At 33.6% G+C, this 23,666-nt stretch overlaps 1 protein-coding gene across 2 annotated transcripts in view; it reads right to left on the bottom strand.

Annotated features, from left to right (window-relative positions):
• KLHL1 (kelch like family member 1) overlaps positions 1-23,666 on the bottom strand; it is a 414,035-nt gene that overhangs the window by 151,251 nt on the left and 239,118 nt on the right. The gene's annotated exons all lie outside the window — the stretch shown is intronic.

The following is a 23,666-nucleotide window of genomic DNA, read 5'->3' as shown; positions in this document are numbered from 1 at the left end:
ACAAACAAGTTTATGATGTCATATTTGGTCCACCTAACCTCTTATCCTGTCCTCAAAGACAGGAAAAATAAAAGCAAGGCCACGCGCAGTGGCTCACACCTGTAATCCCAGCACTTTGGGAGGCCAAGGTGGGTGGATCACCTGAAGTTGGGAGTTCGAGATCAGCCTGACCAACATGGAGAAAACCCGTCTCTACTCAAAAAATAAATAAATAAATAAATAAAATAAATATATATATATACACACACAAAATTGGCCGGGCATGGTGGCGAAGGCCTGTAATTCCAGCTACTCAGGAGTCTGAGGCAGGAGAATTGCCTGAACCCTGGAGACCGTGGTTGTGTTGAGCTGAGATCACGCCATTGCACTCCAGCCTGGGCAACAAGAGCGAAACTCCCTCTCAAAAAAAAAAAAAAAAAATAAATAAATAAATAAATAAATAAATAAATAAATAAATAAATAAAAATAAAAGTAAATACTTGAAGTTGATTAGCAATGAATATTATTGTTGTTTATTTTTACAAAGTACAAAATATTTGAATTAGAATAAGGGACTCTAATCTTTTAAAACATGAGTATCACATGATGACATAAAGATTTTGAAGAAATTTTGTTGGAGAAGCAAATTACATATAAATTGTAATTAGAGGAAAAATCTTGAGGTAGATAGAGGGAAGACAGTTCTCATTCATAATGTATGTAATTGTACTGTCTTTAGACACACATACATACACACAGGAGGGGGGGGAGAGAGAGAGAGAGAGAGAAGCAAATATTAGAGAAAAGGCAGATCCAAGAACAAAATCTTGAACTTAGGATTCTGATGTTCTATTTTACCAAAGGCACAGGGTAATGTCAGATGGTAAAACATATACTTTAATTCCTACATCTAAGGTATGTGAGAAATACTTTCAAAAGCATGTCTTAAACTTTGTTTTGTTGTCATTAAATGTTCTTTATTACCATTGGATCATCACAACTCATTAAAGTAAGTATAAGGCAAATATAACCTTAATAGAAAGTGAAACTTTTATACCTGTTGTTATGTACTGAATTGTGCCCCCTCAAAATTCATATGTTGAAGACTTAACCTCAAGGTGAGTGTTTTTAGAGAATGGGTCTTTAAGGAGACAATTAATACTAAATGAGGTAATATGGGTTAGGCCCTAATGCAATAGGACTGATGTTTATATAGGAACAGGAGGAGAGAGATCTCTCTCTGTTTCTTCAGAGGAAAGGCCTTGTGAGGACACATTGAAAAGGAGGCTGTCTGCAAGTCAGGAAGAGAGTCCTCACTAGCAACTAAATTTTCAGGCACCTTGATCTTGGATTTTAGCTTTCAGAACTGTGACAAAATACATCTCTGATATTTAAGCTACCCAGTCTATAAGATTTTTATGTAAGCCAAAGCACACTAATACACTTGATTTACAAAAATCTAAGCAAAAAGTATGTTTTTATGTTAAAATTTATCTTTTACTCTATGTGTATTGTTAGCTGTCTTTGAAGATTATTCTCCAGCTTTGCAATGTAATTACTAAGATGTTTTTATTCCACTCTAGTGAAATGTCTTAAAGACCTCCTATAATGTTCATGGTAATTCTCAGTACTTAGTCTTATGTAGTCGTATTGGCATTTGTATATGTCATAATTATTCACTTTTACTTTTGCTTTTTTCTCATATATTCTAATAAATACTCAGAGATACTGAAATAAAAAGATATTTAGTAGTTACATTTTAACTAGAGAAACTAAAATACCAGGAAATGTTTTAAACTCAAGTCCTGGTCTAGGAAGCAAATAGAATAGAAAACTACAATTATAAAGGATGTCAAGTACAGAGAATTAAAACAAAAGAGGATCCTAGAAGACTAGACACCAGTAAAATGTTAAGGTCTGAAAACATATGTCATTTGCTTCTCATTTTTTTCTCCTAGGAGAATTTGGTATTGAATGAATGCTGAATACAGTGTATATGGAAAAAAAAAAATAATAAGAAGAAATAAAAAATTTTGCGTTTTTCATGATTGGTAAAACCTGGACCTCAGATTGCAAAACTTCTTTTATATTTGAATTTATGATTTTTTTTTTTTTTTTTTTTTTTTGCTTTCCATGATTCTTAAGAATAAATAGTCTTAATATTGTGGAAGCACTGAATGAATGAATTCATCTGTATTTCTTTCAGTTGTCACTTTCTCAATACTAAAATTCACGTTCAGTGTCTATTGAATGATGCAAAAAACAGATTCAGTTGTTCTTGCAACAGGAAATGTCTTTCCATACATTTCCTCTCTGGACATCTGTATTCCAATGTCTTGCATTCATTTCAACTTAACTGTCAGTAATAATTCTTTCTCATTAATATTTTAATAATTTATTTAGGCTGATAGTCTCCTTTCTTGAGCTATGAATCTTGCCTTGAAATTGTTTTATGTATTGTATATAATAAACAATTAGTTGTTAATTTTTAGTAATATGTTGAAAAGCTCAAATTACATTTAAAAACTGTAATAAACAATACAATAATTTATACTTGGATTTGTCTCAAAGAACAGTCATGAAACACTCAAGTGTCACCCAGTCAATGTTATTCTGAAAAAAAAAAAAAATTCTTTTCCTGAAAGAATATCATTTTTACAGCATCTATCTGTTACTCTGGGGACTTTTATATAAGCAAGAAATAGGATGACCTCGTTTACTGGGTAAAAACTGTCATGGTCATAAAAAAAAAGAGTAAAACAACTTCACTTCCATTCTTCTGTGAAGAATAATAGTCTGTGCTATTAAAGCACTCACCTGAAAAAATACATTAAATTAAAATATTATACTTATAAGAAAAATCATTAAATATGTATGTTATCTGCATAGGTAAACATATCTGCATACATGTATCACATTGATATATATATGTACATGAATGTATACTATATATACATATATGTATACACACACACAAAAAATCAAAACTCTGAAATAAAATATACCATAACAATGAAATTTTAAAACCCAAATTGTAATTACTTTCAGCATGTATTGCTGTGAATTAAGTTGTTTCATATTTCCTGTTTTTTCAATATTTTGTATAGCACTATATAAAAAAATTGAATTCAATTTTTCAAATATAGTTACTGGTCCAAAAAAAATCCCATACCCACAAGGTAAAGACTACTAATAAAGTTCAAAGTCATCTGTTTAAAATTTAACTATACATTGACAAGCAATTGTTTTCAAAAATCCTTTACTTTGCAAGATGCAGCCAGTTATTAAGTACCCAATGTATGCCAAATATTGGAGATAAAAATCTTGAGGAACTTACAACATATCAGGGCAAAAAGACACATATCTCTTAATAATCTAAATGAAGTATTATCAATTCTAGAAAGGGTGTTAAAACAGAATGCTACAAGAACCCCGAGGAAGAACTCCAATAGCAGACAAGGAAGTCTTTCTTAGGAAAGTGAATCTTGAGTTTTTGTTTTGTTTTGTTTTGTTTTCAGATAAAGGACCTTGCTCTGCTGTCCAGGCTGGAGTGCAGTGATGTGATCACAGATCACTGTAACCTTGAACTCCTGGGCTCAGGCGATTCTCCTACCTGACCTTCCCGAGTAGCTGGAGCTACAGGCATGCACCACCACATGTATGTATATTTTTTAACATTTTTGTAGAGATGGGTTATTGCTACATTGCTCAGACTGATCTCAAACTTCTGGCCTCAAGCAGTCCTCTTGTCTCAGCCTCTCCAAGTGCTGAGATTGCAGGCCTGAGCCACTGCATTGAGCCCTGAGTTGAGCTTTTAATGGTAAACCAGGTGTTAATTAAGTGTATGCATGTCTGAGTATGAGGGCTAGGGTATGGAAGTAGATGCAGGAAGGCTTGTCATGTGCTAAACCAGAAGAATTTTCAAAAGGGTATGTTGCTTTCTACAAGTAGTTTAATAACTACATTTAAAAAGGTTATAAATAAGAACAACATATATGATTCTAAGGATATGGTATGTTATTTACATGTAAATGATGTGTGCATTTCAAAGTCATTGAACATTAGGATTTAATTTGTGTTTTTACTCAAGATAGAAGGCATCATGAACAATGAATACAGGTGGGAAAAGATGTCACAGGAGTTTGGCAATTAACATGGAGTCCATTGCATAAAAATGATAAGGCCTAATCTAAAGGCAATAATATCGTACACAGAAAGTGAAGATTTAAAACATTTTAAAGGTGTACATTTTTAAAACAACAGAATTTCTTGGTGACACAGGCAGTAAGAAAACAATAGCTGTTGAGAAAACCTTTATTTAAAGAGAAAACACATTTCTAGGCATTGTTACTGGACATAGAATAAGCATAAAATGTTATTCCACTCTCCTAAGAAATTGATCAATCAGATGAAATGGGCATTTACTATTTAAATAGATCTTTATATTTCAGGCGTAATTTATTTATCTACCCAATTTTGTATGTATTTTAATGTATTCTGAGAGTAACGGACATTAGCATGAATGTATATTACCATGAGGTGAAATCTAATGGTCAGGATAAAAGTTCCATCTTTTATTTTTATAATAGATGAATAGTATAAGTGACTACTCATTGAAACAACATTTTCGGTTTTATTGTGATTAAATATTCATCACTCCCTATATTCTTACCTCATATTTGCCATCTCTTATTCTTAGCCTTCTTTGGAAAAGAGTACAGCACTTATGCTGAATTGTGGCAAATTGAGAAGTTGTTTAATGGTTTGGAAAACCCGCACAGCTGAGTGAATCGAGAATAACACATTCATTATTATTTATGACTCTATTTCCAGGTCTTTTCAGGACGGCTTATTGAATTCACTGACTACCTGGTTTTCCAGCTCAGCAAAGCCAATTTTATGATAGACAAACTCATAGAAATTAAAGAAAGCTAATTTTTAATAGAAACAAACGAAAACACCATCAATGCAGGATCATTTACTCTAAATGAAAACCCATTACTTATTAACTTTTACCATTAAGAATCCGAAAGCTAAAACAAAAATCCTCTAGGACCGTGATTCCCTAGTGTTTCTGTGGATCTTCCTTTGCATGAGTCTTCAACAGATGTCACTTGGAATAAATGTTTTACAGGAAAGCCAGGGATTTCACGAGTTAAGGTTAAGTTCGTTTTTGATTAAAATACTTAAGAGATGTTATGGTGACAATCTTCACTATAAAATTTCAAAATGAGGATGTGGTGTAATGGGTTTATGTGTTTATAAACTATTGTTTTGACATGAAATGCCTTTGTAATGAATACCTTCAAGTAATATTTTCCCAGGAACAAAGCACTGGGAAATGCTTATCTAGTGCAATTCACTGACAACATTTCAGACACAAATTTAGAGGTAACAGGAGGCCTTCATAATTCAAAACACAATGTTTTGTTGTTGTTGTTGTAATTTATAGTTTTAGTAGAAAAAGTTGTCATTATTTTCTGAGGGAAACATTATCTGACCTAAATTATTACATGTTTAATCATTAGAAATATATTTATTTTGTATTTAATCTGTCCAAATATTGAACAATATTAACTCTAGGCTACTTCAAATGCCAAAGAACAGCAAGAGATAAACTGTAGAATTATTAGGTTTTGAATTTTGGGAAAACTTTACAATAGGAATGGATAGCCTCTGAAACATTATTTTATTAAAACTCAGGTGGAAATAACAGCAAACAATTAAAGGTGTCCTTAACAGAGTCTGTCACATAGTTTTCTTATATAAGAAATTATTTTAAGTATTTTGATAAAATAACATGTACCTTTAAATATGCATTGGCTGGTCCTAAATTCTATAGTATAATACATGACAATTTGGAAAAGAATATTATCTTCCAATAAACTCTCTCTTCTAATTTTACTTTTGGTTTATCATTGATGAGCTCTGCCTCGCCCACAATCATTATTTGTTTCAGTTATTGCAGTTTTTTTGTCATAGTTGAGAATAAGAAAGCTATATGTAGCCATGTCCTTTAAACAACACCAGAAAAATAAACTCGTCATAGAATATCTTTTATATAATGCTTTATTTAAAAAACAAATTTTCAGTCAGCTGACACTTGAGACTTTTTTTTTAAATCTTCGTCAGAAAACATTTTGCCCTTTAATTTATAATTAATCTGATTATTTAAAAATGTATTTACTAAATCATCATTTCAGGCCAAATAAAGACATATTTACTTTAGTAAAAGAGAGGGTTTATAAGTATATTAAAATATTTTAAATGATCACTATAGTACTTTTAGATTATTTTCCTATAAGTCATTTATAATAAAGGAAAAAGCATATGTAATATTGATTAACAAAATAATAGGTTTTGATAATCATATTTAAAGAATTTTGGAAAAAATATTAAATATTCTTAATGTAGTATTCTTTTTAATCTCTTTTCTACAATACTTGATTTTGGGTAATTTAACTAAGCCCCAGTTTCTTTATGTGTTAAATAGATATCCAAAATACAGCAGACAGTGAAATATTTAGTGAAAAAATATGCCGAAAGCACATAGCATTATACCAGCATATTTAACTGCTAAATAAATTAAAAACATCATGGATATGGAAAATAATAAATATTGACCTACACAACATATATTTAAAAGGTATAATTTGTAGTTTAAAATATGAACATGGTAACATTTTCATTAATGGTGCAATAAATTATATTAAAGACAGTATTTGTTAGAGAAAATAAATGACATGGACATGTTTATTTAGATGATGGTGATAATGAATGTTAAGAGGCTCAGTTAACAACAAGTATGTAATTATAAATTTAAATGAAACATTTATGGATTACTATTACTTAAATATTTTGGAAACAATTTTCTTCCAGTTGCAATATAATTAGGCTTTGTAGTTTAAATAATCTAACTTTCCCTTTAATGTATAACCTGAAAAATTGAGCTGTTCAATATCTGTGTTGTTATTTATTTTGTGGTTATCATGATGATAGCTTATATTTCAACACGTGCTAAATGTTAGGACATAAATGTCAAAAGATAATTTTGTTTGTTTGAAGGCTTGTTCTCACACGGGAATAAAACGTTGTTTGAGTTTGGATTTTCAAATTTGATTTTCCATGTATCAGTGATTAATAAGCTTTAAAATGTTACCTAAAATACAGTCTACTTTAATTCTCAGAGCATCAATTCCTACCTGAAAAAAATATTATAGGACAAGTTTTGAAGCTCTTTCTTGCAATCATAATCTATGAAAATAAGGTGGGTACACATTTGAGTATGGCGTCACATGATCATTCATTCACCTTTTAATCATGAAAAAAGTCAATTCTAAGCTGACCTGAATTGCCCTGATAAGGGAGTTAACAGCAGCTAGAAAATATTGGGGATAAACTTAACTTCAAATCAACAAATATAAAAATATTTTATAAATGACTGGTTGTAATATAAAAGAAGAAGAGGGGGAAGTAATGTATTCATTAATAAATTCTACCTGAGGAAGTTAAGTGATAGAAGCCTAAAAAAATTTTCTGATAATAGTAGATCCTTATCGTTTACGTTAACTTAAAATTTATCATATGGAAAGTAAATAAAATTTCTTTCAATTTATTCAGAGTATTAAATTAGAAATTTTGATGTATATGTTGAAAATATTAATTTACTATGTGCACTATTTTCTTAGTGTTTAGAATATAAAATCACTTGAAACTCAGCAGCAACGAGATTATTTCTAAGATACTATTTAATTTGAAAGACTAATCCAATGAATGTTGAATATTTATGACAAAATTCTAAACAAATATTCATCACTTTTAATAACAATTACTTTTTGAATATTATTAAAGTAAAAACTCTTATTTTGGGTGACCTCAAGGCATCCTCCATTTAATTCTAATGGAAAAGTGTGTATATGTGGTTCTCTGAATAGTTAGTGTGGAATTGCTCGTCTCTAGGACATTTTTGTTTCAGCTTTCAGAGTCATTAAAATAATAAACCAGATTTTTCTGATACTCTTAGAAATTAAAATCTTAGTAGTAACTGTTTCAACATATGTGTGAGAAAAATTAACTTACTTATGGTCACATCACATGGCTCCCTTCCCTCTAAGGAATATTTTAAATTACAAAAGTTATAAACCAATTTTACACAGTTTATTTAATTTTAAATTGTAACATTTTCTGTCATTCAAAAGTTCCAAGTAATGATTGTTACAAAAAATACTACAATGGAAGGAATCTATAGTGTACATGAGATCATTTATTTGTTGAGCAAAAAGAGAGTTCTGCAGGGTTTTTCGTTTATTTGTTCTCCTTTAGTAAATTTATAGGTTTTAGACATCATAAAAATGTATGCTTTTAAGACGGGGAGGTGTCTCAGTCAGCTTGTGTTGCTACCAAAAATACTTGAGACTGTAAAATTTATAAATAAAATAGTTGTATTTGTCTCACTGTTCTGCAGATTTTACAAGAGGCATGGCCTAGCATCTGCTTTAGGTAAGTCTCAATATGCCGCCACTCGTAGTGGAAGTTTAAGGGGATCCGGCTGGTGCAGAGATCACATGGCAAGAGAGAGAAGCTGGGAGAGGTACCAGGCTCTTTTTAGCAACATCTCTCCAGAGAACTAACAGAGTAATAACTCACTCATTACCATGAGGACAGCACCCAGACATTCATGAGGTATCTTCCCCATGACCCAAACACTTCCCATTAGACCTCAAGTCCAACAGTGGGTAGCACATTTCAACATGAGTTTTGGGGGACAAACATCCAAACCATAGCATTTCTCTTCTTGTCCATCAAATCTTGTACCTTTTCACATACAAAATATTATCATTCCACTCCAATTATCCCCAAAAGTTTTAAATTGTTCCTGCCTCAACTTAAAAGTCAAAGTCTCATTAGAGACTCAAGGCAAGTTACAGCTGTTATCCTAAAAACAAAAAACATATTATTTATTTCCAAGATACAAAGATTATGCAAGCATCAGGTAAACATTCCCATTCTAAAAGAGACAAACTGGCCCAAAGTAAGAGGTAACAGGCCAAATGCAAGTCCAAAATCGAGCAGGAGAGACATTAAATCTTGACACTCCAAAATCATCTCCTGTAACTCTATGTCCAGCATCTGGGGCACATCAGTGTGAAAGATGACAGGTGGGCTCTCATGGTCTCATGGTTTTGCTTGGTGCAGCCCATGTGGCTGCTCTCAGGGATTGAAATTGACCACCTGCAACTTTTCCAGGCTGTGGTGCAGACTGCCAGTGTTTCTATAATTCTAGGGTCTGGAGGGCAGTGGCTCTGCTCTCACAGTTCCACAGGGAAGTGCCCTAGCAGTTATTCTTTGTGGTGCCTCTGCCTAGACTCCCAGGCTTTCTGATACATCCTCTGAAATCTAGATGGAAGCTGCCAAACTTCGACCACTTTTGCATTGTGGGCACTTGCAGACTTAACAAGATGTGGAAGCTGCAGAGGCTTACTACTTGTATCCTCTGGAACAATGGCCTAAGCAGTACCCAGGGCCCTGTAAGCCACAGCTGGAGCAGCTGGGATATGGGGAGCAACTCTCCAAAGTAGCACAGGGAAGTGGTTCCTTGAACCTGTCCCCCAAAACCATTTTGTCATTAGGCCTCTGGGCCTGTGATGGGAGGGGCTGCCTCCAAACTTTCTGAAATTGCTTTTTCCCATGATCTTGACTATTAGTATCTGGATCCCCTTTAGTCATGCTAATTTCTCTAGTCAGTGACTGCTCCACAGCATCCTTGGATTCTTCTTCTGAAACTGTGTTTTCCTTCTCTACCACATGACCGGCTCAAATTTTCCAAAATTGTATGCTCTGTTTCCCTTTTTACTATAAATTCCACCTTTAGTCATTCCTTTGCTACTGATATGACTATAAGCTGTTAAATACAGCCATATCACTTCTTGAGCACTTTACTGCTTAGAAATTTCTTCCACAATATACCCTAGGTCATTGCTCTTAAGTTCAGCCTTCCAGAAAACCCCAGAACATGGACAAAATTCAGCCAAGTTTCTTTTTTGTTTGTTTTTTTTTTTTTTTTTTTTTTTTTTTTTTTTTTTTTTTTTTTTTTTGGCTGTAGTGGAACAAGGGTGACCTTTGCTCTAGTTCCCAGTAAGTTCCTAATTTTCATCTGAGACTTTGTTGGTATGGCCTTTCTTGTCTATATTTCTATCAACATAGTGGTTATAATCACTTGAGCAATCTCTAAGAAGTTCCAAAAATTTCCCTCATCTTGGTTTAGTTTTTGAAGCCCTTCAAACTTTTCCAACCTTTGCCCATTACCCACTGCCAAAGCTGCTTCCACATTTTCAGGAGTCTTTATAGCAACACCGACTCTCAGTATCAATTTTCTGCCTGAGTCTGTTTTGTGTTGCTATAAAGGAATACCTGAGGCTAGATAATTTATAATGAAAACAAGTTCATTTGTCTTACAGCTCTGAAGTCTGTACAAAAAGCAGGGCACCTGCATCTGCCTCTGATGAGAGCCTCTGTCTGCTTCTACTCATGGCAGAAAGTGAAGATAAGCCAGCATGTGCACAGATCACATGGTAAGAGAGGAAGCAAGAGAGAGGGAGGATGGAAGTACATAGAGGAGACTCCAGGAATTACAGTAATTTAATAAAATTGAGCAATCAGCCTGTTTTACAGCCTCTGACCCTGTAGCTTGTTACTTTCTAAAGGTTGTATGACATAAAGTTACCTAGTTTGTTAAAACTAGTTTCTGACAGATCCCAGCAACTTATAGATGCACTGGAGTAAATTTTCCTCATTACTGTGCCAAAGTCTCTACTCTGAGAAGAGTTATAGCTTCATTACCATAATATGCGATCCATGTGCTAGCAAGATGACTCACTGTGTCTGTGCAACTGAGACCCCTTTTCTACACGCAATGATGCACCCTTTCCCCTCTCCATCGCCCCATAAACCCTCCTTTCACTTTCTCTTGGGGAGACACTCCTTTTGAGAATACTCCCAGTGGCCTCCTTACTTGTGCCAAGAATATATCTCCTATTGATCAAAATCTGCATTCTCATGGAGAATCATTTGTTACTTGCCAGGAGAACAAAACGGGGATTTTTTTGATAACAGTGGGAGGGGCCAGGCTCTTTTTAACAACCATCTCTTGTGTAACTAATAGAGTGATAACTCACTCATTACCATAGGGACAGCACCAGCCATTCATGAGGGATCCACCCCAGTGACACAAACATCTTTCATTAGACCCCACCTCCAACACTGGGGATTAAATTTCAACATGAGGTTTGAGGGATGAATGTCCAAACTACAATAGGAGGCATACACATCTTATTTCCTTATAAAATTATCATGCAGTTTTGAATAGACATCAATTCTTAGGAAACTCTAACTTCTTTTTACTCATAGAGTATTACTGTTAAAATAATTCCTTAGAATTATAGGTTCAAATTCCTCCTTGCCCAAATGTGGACACTGCGGTCCAATGAAACTTAATATACTTCCCATGATCAAATAGTGAACTAATGTTAGTCAAAAGTAGGATCCAAATAAACAGACACATTGTCAGGTCTCCTGTCCTACTAACATCTGCAAACATATATTTATGCCTTTAGTTGATATAATTTTCCAATTATCTTTTCTAAATTCGATCCATACACTTGCACACAAAATACCACACACTGTAACATATTCAAAAACTATTTCAACAATTGTATTCTCTCTTACATCAGTCCATTTTCCCTCTCTTCTGCATCATACCCATGAGCATACAAACACGCCTGACCTCACTCTCCATGCTTGCCTTTTATTAATTTATCCACCTTTGGCTAAAAAGTTATTTTTTAACTGATACTTAAAAATGGACGTTGGTCCTTTAAACATTTTCTCTTTGCCAGCTGATGTTACAGTATGCTTTCTCAAATAGAGGATGCCGGAGAAACATTGTAGGAGAAAAGATTTTGCTTGCTGGTTTAGGTGTACCCACTCACCAGGTTCTTGTAGTGAATGCAGCATCTCCAGTGCCTGCCTTCTGCAGTGCACTGTGGCGAGTAGCATCTACCTAATCTCCCTCTTAGAGGAGTTTGTAGTAGAGTGTCCCCAGTAGTGGAATCGAGGGTATGCTGTTGAAATTCATAAAAAACAGACTGGTTAAGAGAAGAGTGTTGGGAATGAAGTTTGTGGTACAGAGCTCTGGTGAATATAAAGTGTGTAGTGCTCCTAGGAAAATAGTAGTAGTTAGGGCATTTATTATAATAACACTCATATATTCTGCTATAAAGAAGAGGGCAGATGAGCCTGCGGTGTATTCAATGTTGAAGCCTAAGACTAACTCTGACTCTCCTTCTGTCAGATCAAAGGGTGTTCAGATAGTTTCTGCTAGAGTGGAGATAAATCATATCATGGCTAGAGTCCATGATGGTAGGAGCAGTCACAGGACTTCTTGCATTGTGATAAGTGCATATAGGTTAAATGAGCCTCGTATCAGTAGAACTGATAGCACAATAATGGCTAGGGTGACTTCATATGAAATTGTCTGGGCTACAGCTCGTATGCACTGATTAGTGCATATTTTGAATTAGATGCTCATACTGATCATAGAATAGCGTAGACGGCTAGGCTTGATATGGCTAGTATAAATGTGAGGCCTAAATTAAAATTAATTAGGGATTCTGGTACAGGGAAGGGAATGCATAAGAGGAGAGCAATAGAAAGGGCCAGGGTTGAAGCAATAATATAAAGGGTAATAGAAGATATTGAGGGCCGTAAGGGTTCTTTGGTGAAAGGTTTTATTGTGTCAGCGAATGGTTGAAGCAGCCCATAGGGACCTACAATGTCAGGTCCTTTGCGTAGCTGTACGTAGCCTAAGATTTTTCATTTGATGAATGTAACGAATGCTATAGTGAGTAGAGTGGGAATAATCAGTGGTAGAAGGTTAATTATAGGCATGTTGTTAAGAAGAGGAATTGAGCCTCTGATTATTAAGTTTTAAGTTTTATGCAATTGCTGGGCTCTGCCATCTTAACAAACCCTGCTCTTGGTGTGTGATGATGTGTTAGATTGAGATAGCATCATCTATGGGGCGAGGGCACTTTGTGAAGTGGACCCTAGTACTCAGAGAAATGTTAAATAGAACAGAAACCAACCTGGATTACTCCAGTCTGAATTCAGATCATGCAGGACTTTAATCATTGAACAAACAAACCCTTAATAGTGGCTATACCATTAGGATGTCCTGATCCAACATCGAAGTTGTAAACCCTATTGTCGATATGAACTCTAGAATAGGATTGAGCCGTTATCCCCAGGGTAACTTATTCCATTGATAAAATTATTGGATATCTATCTATCTGTCTATCTATCTATCTATCCAAATTTGTTTGGCCTACTGTGGTCTTAGTTTAGGTTGTTTGGAGGTTGAACTATGCTCCTAGGTCATCCCAACCAAAATTTTTAATGTAGAGACGGTAGGCTAGAGCCTGTAGGCTTGTTTGAAGTTTTATTTGCATTAATAAATTAAAGCTCCATAGGGTCTCCTCATCTTATTTATTTATATCTGCCTCTTCATGGATAGGTAAATTTCACTGATTAAAAGTAATAGACAGCTGAACCCTCATGTGGCCATTCATACAAGTCCTTATTTAGGGAACAAGTGATTATGCTACTGAAGGGTACATTCCAGATGGATTTTAAGCAATTTCTGCTACTGCAACATGTCGGCGACTTCACTGCTGGTGAACAACAGCTGTTCCCTCTTAAAGCTCTGGGAGCTGGTACTGGTAGGAGGGCTCTTCCTTGAGTGTGGCAACTCGGTGTTATAGGTAGGAGCTGCTTCTCATGTCTTTTATTTCTGTGTTAGAGTTCTGTTAACTTCTAACTTTACAATTATTTCTTATTCCAAATACAAATCTTTGCTATAGTTAATTATTCTTTATATAAACATTTCTTGTTTGTGTTTCTCTTTATTGAACCTAATTAGCTAAATTCAGCTACCTATGGCCTAATTTTCTGTCAATTTTTGCAGTTTTAAAGACTCTGTATTCACTCTATTAAATTCCAATATTCCCATTTTTGCTTGGCTCTATTGAACAGAACAGACATCTCTCAGCAGCATTTTATTTAGCAGATCACTCAATCCTCTGTGATGGTTTCTTTCCTGAAATCCCAGGATATCAAGGTCTTTTGGTTTTTATTTTATTTGAGTAGTTACTCCATTTTAGTTCATGTTCTTTCTGCTTTTTCTTTCTAACTTTGTAATGATGAAACTCCAGAAATTCATCCTTAGTCCTCTTCCCTTACCTCTCTATACTCTCTATTTTGGTGATATCATTTTATATTAAATCTTTAAATTATGTCTGTATGCTAACAGACTCCTAATTAATATCTTCTGGGCATCCTTCTACAACTCCTGAATGATTCATTCAACTGTCTACTCAATATTTCCTCTTAAAATATTGGCCAGGCACAGTGGCTTATGCCTGTTATTCCAGCACTTTGAGAGGCTGAGGTGGATGGATCACCTAAGATTAGGAATTCAAGACCAGCCTGGCCAACATGGCAAAACCTTGTCTCTACTAAAAAATAAGAAAATTAGCTGGGTGTGGTGGCTGGTGCCTGTAATCCCAGCTACTTGGGAGGCTGAGGCAGGGAGAATTGCTTGAACCCGGGAGGTGGAGGTTGCAGTGAGCAGAGATCATGCCACTGCACTCTAGTCTGGGGGACGGAGCAAGATTCTGTCCACCCCCCAAAAAAGTAGCTTAATTAATTAATTCAGTTATCTAAAATCTTAAAATCACTTGGAAAGGTCTTAATGATTTAAATGGCTTTTGCTTTATTGCAGTTGTTTCACAATATTTCTTTTTCTTATAAATTATTATATCCTGTATTAATGTCATCATTTTTATATAAAATATACATGAATAAAAAATGAAATTTCCTTTAATGTTTAATTGAGAAAAATAATTGCTCTTGCACTTTGTGACCTCTTGGTAAATGTAATATATAATAATCTGTATATGTAAAATTGCTTACAGACCATTTTAATTTTTAAGTTTGTTTTTTTTTTTTAGGAGTGAACTTTGTTTTTCTGCTATATTACACTACCAATGAAAATGTAACAGTATTTTTATGTAGCCAATCTGTTGTTTTAATACACTATCAAATTAGGTATTAGAGGAACTTTGATATATTTATATTTTATAAATTTACCTAATAGAGTGACAAGATGAGATATTACATTTTATTTAAGTTTGCCTTCCCCTTGTCCATTCAATAAGGGAGTTTTAGTCAAGTCTGAATTAATATGCTCTAATAACTCTTTATGGCAGTGCTCTTAGCACCCACTGTTAGCTCCACTGTCACATACAAGTATAAAGATTTCTCTCACATTCCAGACAAATAACATATGAACAGATAGGATAAATACCTAATGTAGATGATGGGTTGATGGGTGCAGCAAACCACCATGGCACATGTATATCTATGTAACAAACCTACACGTTCTGCACGTGTATCCCAGAACTTAAAATATACATATTTTAAAAAGTAAATGAAACTAAACTTGCTAAGACCAAGAATAAACTTGTATTTGTTTACTCAGTAAAAATTTGACTATTGTCTGTGCCAGGAACTTTTGAAAAGACCTTTACATTTGTATTTCTCAAAAATATAGTTGTAAGAAGGGAAATAAAACACTAAACTAAGCAAGAATATAGTAGCTTAAAGTAATAAGAACAGTAAACATTTAAGTAGAAAGGTGATTAATAAAAAGACTTGATCATGATGGGTGACTACCTTCTAGGCAATCTCGATTGAGGGGTGGAGTGGGGTAGTTCATCCTAACAGGTAGGAGGATGTTATCAGTAATTTGTTATAGTATTCACATGAATAACAAAATAATTTTTAAAAATTTTCTCTAGACTATGCACCTCCCTTTAGTGTTTCCCCTTTCACGATGTGTGCCTGCCACTATGATCCTCTCCCCTTTAAATGCAGTTGCTTCTAGAGTCCAGAATCCGTTAGTACTAACAGACTATATAGCCCTCTTCCCTTATCTCTCTATACTCACAATTTTGGTGAATATCATGTTATGCTATGTATTTAAATTATGTCTATATGCTATCAGCTTCTTAATTAATTCATTCTTGCCATCCTTCTACAAGTCCTGAATGATGCATTTGACTATCTACTCAATATCTCCACTTAAAATATTAAAGTAGTTTAATTAATTCAGTTTTTCCAGAATCTTAAAATCACTGGAGAAGGTCTAATGATTTAAATGGCCTTTGCTTTATTGCAGATGTTTAACAGTATTTCTTTTTCTTACAAATTATTATACCCTATATTAATGTCATCATTTTAATATATAGACGAATAAGAAATGGAACATCCTTTAATGTTTAATTGAGAAAAATAACTCTTCTTGCAGTTTGTGTCCTCTTGGTAAATGCTATGTATAATATTCTGTAGCATGTTAAAATGCTTATAAACTAATTTGATTTGGATAACCGTGACTTCCTCAAGAAATAGAAAGAAGTTCAGTGTGGCTGAAGAATGCTGACAGCTGGCAGGATATGAGTTCAGATAAGTAGTCTTGGGGTAATTGATGTAGGGCCTCGTAGGACAGATACATAAAGCTTTTGTCCTAAGAGCATAAATCTTGTCAATAGTTAATTGGGCACTTGAATCTGTTTTTCAGAAGAAATTTAGGACTACAGGTAAATTTTTTATACTTTGTTTCTACATAGCATTTAAAATTATAAAATTAAATGATATTTTCTCCACAAAAAATATAGTGTTCTGGGGTGCTGTAACATCAGAGAGTAGAACAAATTAGCAACGACAGTTGAGCAAACTGTGTCAAATACAAATCAACTGTGTCAAATACAAATTGAGATTGGGAGAAAAATTACACCATTGAGGTATTTGGTGATTTTCACTAGTGCAAATGATTGAAGTGGGTTGAAGAGAGAATGATGGTTATGTATAAGTACATTTAATAATTATAAAAAATAACTACATATTATGTTGGAAAGGCAACAGAGAGCTGGAACAGTTAGTGAAAATGAACTTCATAAATTGATTGGAATTAACCAAAGTAGATTAAAAATTGATAAAATTGATAATATAAGAAGTGCTCATTGAAGTAGAGGAACCTCTTTGGCAAGAAAGATGGGATGCAAAATAGATACAGTGGAATCAACCCTTGATTCAAGTGGAAACAGTTAATATATTGTAACAAAAATAAAGACTTTCAGATTATGTTCCAAATTCTTCTCCGTTCTTTTTGCTATGCCAAAGACAGTAACATGTATATGTATGAGTTTGTGCATGTGAATGTCCTTGCATATCTTTTATTATATTAATACCTCTGCTGACTTAAAGCTTGCTAACAAAACTCTTTGTATTTTCTTAAATTTTGTAACTTGAACTATGAATGTCACAGGAGGGCTAAATGATCATGAATCTAAGTATTATTTAGGATAAATTTATTGATCTTAGAAGCATTAAATATTGTCTATGTGTTTCTCTTTTAATGGTACTGTTTTTAAATTTTCTTTTGGAGAAAAATAATCCTATTACTTTTTTTTTTTCATACTGCTGCAATCTAGCTTTGTAGAGAAGACTATCTCAGTAATGATGGACTAGTATAATCATTAACTAATCAGACAGCCAGCAAATCAAAGGAGGGAAGATACATAGTCAAATGACTGTTAATGGATTGTGTTAGTGGGTTTGATTGATTATTTTGACCTTAGTCATTTGTAAGAAAATAAGAGTTTTAATTTTTTCCTTTGTAAGGTAACATACAGAATACATTAAACAGTGAGGATTTTTGCAGTTAGCCTTGGAGACACTTACCAAAGAGTAGTTTGGACAGGTAAAACCAAGAAAACATATAAATGTCTTGAGTGTAATCTGCTCTGTATATTTTACACTATGATTTGAAAATGCTCTTTTTATACTGATTTAGTCTTTGTAACTTTTTTTATAAATCAGATTTTTTGTTGTAGCTATAATTTTTATGGTCATGAAGAGTCCGTATGTCACTGGTATCTGATCAATAGTCACTTTTCCAATGAAAAAGTTTGGAGACCTCACCCTTCCTTCTTGTACTGCTATTACTACCACAAGTAATCTTTTGTAATAATGTATTCAGTTTTACACAGAAAGACTTAAATCATGTAAAGTAGAGGCAGCATCTGTCTTCTAAAGTTATATACTTGAATGTCCTTGTTATTTTATTGTGCTTGCTATTAGATTAACAATAATATATTCTTCTACATCTAGGCGATATTCTATTATTTCATTGTAAGCTTTTTTTTCTTCTACCTTTTGCTACAGAAAATAAATGTACATGAACATAAACACTCACAAATACACACACACATTGCTATATATTTCCCTTAAGAATCAGCAGGTTTGATTGTTAGGAAGTTTGAAAAATGTTTCCTTTTGTCTCAAAAGAGAAAAGCAATACCGGCCTGGAGCGGTGGCTCACGCCTGTACTCCCAGCACTTTGGGAGGCTGAGGCGGGTGAAACACCTGAGGTCAGGAGTTCAAGAATAGCCTGACCAACATGGCAAAACCCTGTCTCTATTAAAAATACGAAGTTATGGAGAGGATGTGGAGAAGTAGGAACACTTTTACACTGTTGGTGGGATTGTAAACTAGTTCAGCCATTATGGAAAACAGTATGGCGATTCCTCAAGGATCTAGAACTAGATGTACCATATGACCCAGACATCCCATTACTGGGTATATACCCAAAGGATTATAAATCATGCTGCTATAAAGACACATGCACACGTATGTTTATTGCGGCACTATTCACAATAGCAAATATTGCTATTTTTAAATAAATAAATATTTTAAATAAAAAAAAGGAGCAAATATTGCTCCTTTTAAAATCTTCTTGGAATCTACCCAAATGTCCATCTGTGACAGACTGGATTAAGAAAATGTGGCACATATACACCATGGAATATTATGCAGCCATAAAAAAGGATGAGTTTGCGTCCTTTGTAGGGACATGGATGCAGCTGGAAACCATCATTCTTAGCAAACTATCACAAGAACAGAAAACCAAACACCGCATGTTCTCACTCATAGGTGGGAACTGAACAATGACATCACTTGTATTCGGGAAGGGGAACATCACACATCGGGGCCTATCATGGGGAGGGGGGAGTGTGGAGGGATTGCATTGGGAGTTATACCTGATATAAATGACAAATTGATGGGTGCTGACGAGTTGATGGGTGCGGCACACCAACATGGCACAAGTATACATATGTAACAAACCTGCATGTTATGCACATGTACCCTAGAACTTAAAGTATAATAATTAAAAAAAAAAAAAATACGAAATTAGCCGGGCATGGTGGTGCAGGCATGTAATCCCAGCTCCTCAGGAGGCAGAGGCAGGAGAATCGCTTGAACCTGGGAGGCAGAAGTTGCAGTGAGCCAGGACTGTGTCACTGCACCCCAGCCTGGGCAACAAGAGCAAAACTCCGTCTCAAAAAGAAAAAAAAAGAGAGAGAGAGATAAACACTACCAATTCTGGGCTAGGAAGCAAAGTTTATCTGTATATCTCCAACCTTCTAAATAATCTCTGACAGTGATAAAACTGAATTCCCCTGAGCACCTTTTGACTTGATAATATGTAGAATTATATTCTCTTGATTTTTAAACAACATACCTTTACATTTTAATCCATTCATTAGAAAATAATATAGCAAAAATCTGATACTTATGGGTATTTTAAAAATTCATCTATAATAAAAATTTAAGTACATACTTCAAATAAATATCTAATGAATTCAATTAAAATCAGTGGAAATAATTGTTATAAAACATTTAAACATGTTATTTATTTTACAGCAACATGGTACATTGTTGAATCCCAGAAGGAAAAACAGCAGAATAATAAGTAAATCAAATCAGGTAGCCTGTAACTGAACAATATATATATATATTTTCAGTCATTCTCTAAAAGGACATAAATTTCTATATGTTTTCCAATACTGCTGAAATTGTGAAGCCTCTGACTATTCAGGAAAAATATGAAAACTATTACATAAAATTTCATTCATAACTTATTTTTAAAAATAGTATAATTCATTCTTAGATTATAACTCAGGTATCTATCACTATCATTTTTCTTTTCCTCTGGTTCTGTCTACAGCAAAGTCAAATAACTGAATTTATTTCAGGATTAACTATTATATTTCAGTAGAGGACAGAGAGCAATACCGTTGCTTCTGAGTCTTTTTCATACCTTGTCTTCCTTTCCTGAGCTCCTTTTGTCTACCACTGCTCTAATATAAAATCCATATCCTCTGTTATATTTTTACACCAAATTATCATACCTTAATGTGCTAATTTATAATTAATAAAGAATATCCGATTTTCTCTATGTACTTAAGAAATAACAAAGCCGAGATACACATAATGGGCCTACTAATAAAACACATGGGAGCGCAGAAATGATAGAACTGAAATATGTCCAAGTCAAGTTGTTCAGTTGCCTCCTGAACACAAGAAAAGGCTATTAAAGCTAAATTCGTTTTTGGCACTAATCATTCTTTTAACATGTTCCCTTTGTTGATGAAGTCTCTTTCATTGTTTTCATTTTTACTCTTTATTCTAGAAATGTTTTCATGCATTTACTAAATATAATCATAGCTACTCCTTGCTATAAAAGTACTTACAGATTATATGGCTTAACACTGTCTTGGAAACATCTTTTTTTAAATTAATTTATTTTTGTCTTAAATATCTTTTAAAATCTTCTTTAATTGTTATACTCTTGTCTCAGTCAGTGTTTTGTTATGTTTTGGTGAGGAATTTTGTAAGCGGCTCACATTGAGTCTTTCAAATATTGTTCTGTCACTCACCTGAAATTGGTCATTTGCATATGCAGGAATTACCTTACAAACACATGCAACAATTTATCAAATCTCCTTTAAAAATTAGTCCAAGTACTGTTTCCTTTCAAAAGTAATCCCTTACCTTACTGGAAAAACATTGACCTCCTTTAAATATTGCTAGTATTTTAAAATATAATATTGTGTTTTGTTATATATTAATTAAACAATATATACAATTATATGTTACACTATACATACCATATTACATATATGTGTTTATATACACATATAAATATGTGCATGTATGTGTACACATGTATGTGTATATATATTTAGAGAGGGAGATATCTATGTCTATATCTATAGAGAGAAAGAGAGATTGACCATTTAAATTATGTGATTAGTTCAGTATTATGTAATACTTTGATTTATGGTACTTTTAACATTTCTACTGTCATTTATGCTATAATATTGCTGTAACATATTCTCAAAATAACTTCCCTTACAACTACAACTCTTCTCTTTTTTCCTATTTTTCTCTCATTCATCTAACATACTGTGTTTGAAATTCCACATATTCTATCTTCTCTTGGTGACAACACACAGGCATCTCACGTGCATGTGTAAATACTCACAACATATGCACACAAATCACTTAAAGGTCATAAATGACCTATATATTAATCATTGGAAAACAGCATGGACAAACCTTATATTAATGAATCCAAGGTCAGCAAAAAATATTTCCTGACCATTTTAATAGCTTTTCACAAGGACCCAAGGTGTTTAGCAGCTTTTAAAGTCCATGTGCAAGTCTGTAAAATCCTTTATTCAGTGAATTTTTTTTCACTCTGGTTGGACACTGAGGTAAATATGAAACCAACCCTAAATAAAAATTGTACCCTTTTCCCCTTAGTGAAAGAAGATCCACATTTATGTCAGCCCAATTGGAGTAAAATCTGATATTTAAAACTAAAGAAGATGTTAATCATGCTGATTCTCAAAGTACTCATTTGTCAAATGGGAATAACAGTATCAACTACATGGAGATTTTATAGAAATTAAATAAGGTAAAATAGTTTGGTAACTAAAAAAATAAATAAATCCCTTTAAGTTCCTATCATACTGCTGTGCTTCCATCCTCAGTAGCTTTAAAAGAACCTTCAAAATTGACTAATTCAGGACATTTTTATGATCTTCCAGGTTAGAGATCAAACAGGGAAATGGCACTCATTATTGTAGAAATACCTCTGTGTATGTTCATATCTGGCCAATCTATGGATGCAGGAAAACCTGATTTTCTACTAGCTCTATGAACTTCGAAAATCACTTAACCTCGTTGAGCCTAATATTCCTTTGTGTAATACAATTAATAATCTTTACTTTGCATCTGTTTTTTAATATTATAAATATATGCAATATGCTTATAATGACACATAATTCATTAACGTTAGTTATGGAAGTAGTCGCCTCTCTTTTATATGAAGACATTTTGTAAACAGAAAATATTTTCATTCATTCCTCCTGCACATCTGCTGTGAAAGTACATATAAAGTTATAAGGTGTAATAGCCCCAATTTGAGAGATGAGGAACGGAGAACAGACATATGCTACATTTATATCTATTGCACACTGATTAAAATTCTGTTAAATTCTGTTAATAGTTACATCAAAATATTTCATACCTTAATTTTAATAAATATTACTTCACTAAGCAAGATAAAGCAGCTGAACCAATAATATTGGTTCAGAATTCCAATTGGTTCTGAACCAATTGGAACAAATTGGTTCAAAAATTCCGCATATAATAGGAACATAAAAGCCAGCAGGACATCTCTGATCTGATGTAATCATTTAATGACATGCACAGGTGGCAGAATCTCCCTATATCTGATGACAGAAGAGTAGGAAATGAGAGCATAAAAGAAGGACATACCCTGGGAAAAGGAATCTGGTCACATTCTTGACCTACTCTCATATGTGTTCTACTGTTTCTGATTTTGTGGACAACATAACTCTAAACTCCCCACATTTCAACCAACAGTAGAAATGGGTAGAGAATAATGACTATGCCAGAGTCAAAGGTACCCACTGTCACAGCATCTGTCATTAACTGATAACTATCATTGGCTTTCTGGCTAATAGTGATCATTGGCTATTTCCTCCCCAAAGGATTACCCTCCCAGACTCTAATAGATACTACCTGTCATTAGAACCTAAGGTGGGAGATTTACAAAAATTCAGTACTTAGCATTGAAATTTCTTCTTTGTCTAGTTATGTAAATGCATGTTTCCGCTTCTTTGTAAGAGCCTGTTGTTACGATAGCCTCACATAATTTGAGTTCCATAAATTATTTTTCTCTGTTTTTTTTTTTCCTGTACTCAGCAGCCAAAGGAAATATAATTATCACCTTATTTATAAAGCTTAGCTTTTTTCAATTATGGTAATGTGATTCTAACTTGACATTCTTAATATATGACCATAAATCCCACTTCTACACTTACTGTTAACACTTCATACTTGTCTACTGTTCTTTAACTAAAAGTCCTAATTCTCTGTTTTACATTTTTAGTAACATATGGATTAGTAAAAACATGATTGTGATTTAGATTCAAATGAGGAATCTGATGAATGATATAAGCCTCCCATCTCCCTCACACAAATTATATATACACACAAGTTTACCCATCAACTTAGAGGTTAGGGTCACCTTCAAGCTTATTTTTGGATAAATTTACCAGCCAGAAACCCTGAATTAACAATGCTGTACATAGAGAATTTTGTAGCAAATTAATTTAAACTTACAAGACTCAGAATCA

This window comes from Piliocolobus tephrosceles, chromosome X (assembly GCF_002776525.5).
Source record: "Piliocolobus tephrosceles isolate RC106 chromosome X, ASM277652v3, whole genome shotgun sequence".
Taxonomy (NCBI): Eukaryota; Metazoa; Chordata; class Mammalia; order Primates; family Cercopithecidae; genus Piliocolobus; species Piliocolobus tephrosceles.
This window is presented reverse-complemented; position numbering and strand designations above follow the sequence as displayed.